We start from the raw sequence: 812 nt of genomic DNA, 5'->3' as shown, positions 1-812 counted from the left end.
AGTTGATTATCCAAAATGAAACGTAGAAAATGATAACTCTATGATAGCGCTATACAATAATACTGAATCTGGTTCTATAATATAATAAACAGTGATTTATACAGCACCATCCACATAAATGCTCAAAGCGCTTTAAAAAAAATGAAAACGGAAGGAAACAATCTTCATCATGATTTTGACCTTAGCAATAATGTTAAAGATGATGGTAATGATTATACCTCAGAAAGTTTATTTATCACCCTGACCCATGGTAATAAAAATAATGTACAATGGTTGATTATTAACTGACTATCGCACGATTTCGTGTGGTTTATGGTACATTGGATTGGACCTTTTACTTTAGAAACAAAAACAAAAAGTACGACGAGGATGGGATTCGAACCCACGCGTGCAGAGCACAATGGATTAGCAGTCCATCGCCTTAACCACTCGGCCACCTCGTCAGATGGCCTCTAGGTGGGGGCGCACTCTTTAAATTGCGTAAAGGGACTCCGCACGTCTGCGCCATGCATGAAAAGGACAAAGTTCATATGCGACGATTATTTTCCCTATTGGATTATTGTCGGTCCTTTTCCTTCTTGCTTTCGCACAATACTAGATTATTGTCTGACTCTATCTTTTAATCTACATTGTATAATCAAACACATCCCAACTGTATCATGCTGCTTGGAGGGAAGTGCACTTACTTTGTAAACATGTATTCTTTTCTTTTGCATATCATGCTTCACTGACTGATTGAATTAGAATGAATGTAGATTTAAATTTTGTTCAACAACAAAGCAAAGAATCTTATGTGTATAACGGTGAGTCTA

The 812-nt window shown here is 36.7% G+C and overlaps 1 non-coding gene across 1 annotated transcript; it reads right to left on the bottom strand.

Moving 5' to 3' along the window:
- Positions 1-361: 361 nt before the first annotated feature.
- Trnas-gcu (transfer RNA serine (anticodon GCU)) lies at positions 362-443 on the bottom strand. The gene has a single exon. It is a non-coding gene; the product is annotated as a tRNA-Ser (tRNA).
- Between the last annotated feature and the right edge of the window lie 369 nt (positions 444-812).

The sequence above is a fragment of the Diadema antillarum genome, unplaced genomic scaffold (assembly GCF_040938485.1).
Source record: "Diadema antillarum isolate AM-2024a unplaced genomic scaffold, OU_Dant_1.0 seq00001481_RagTag, whole genome shotgun sequence".
Classification (NCBI taxonomy): domain Eukaryota; kingdom Metazoa; phylum Echinodermata; class Echinoidea; order Diadematoida; family Diadematidae; genus Diadema; species Diadema antillarum.
The sequence above is the reverse complement of the archived record's forward strand: the minus strand, read 5'-3'. Positions and strand labels throughout refer to the sequence as shown.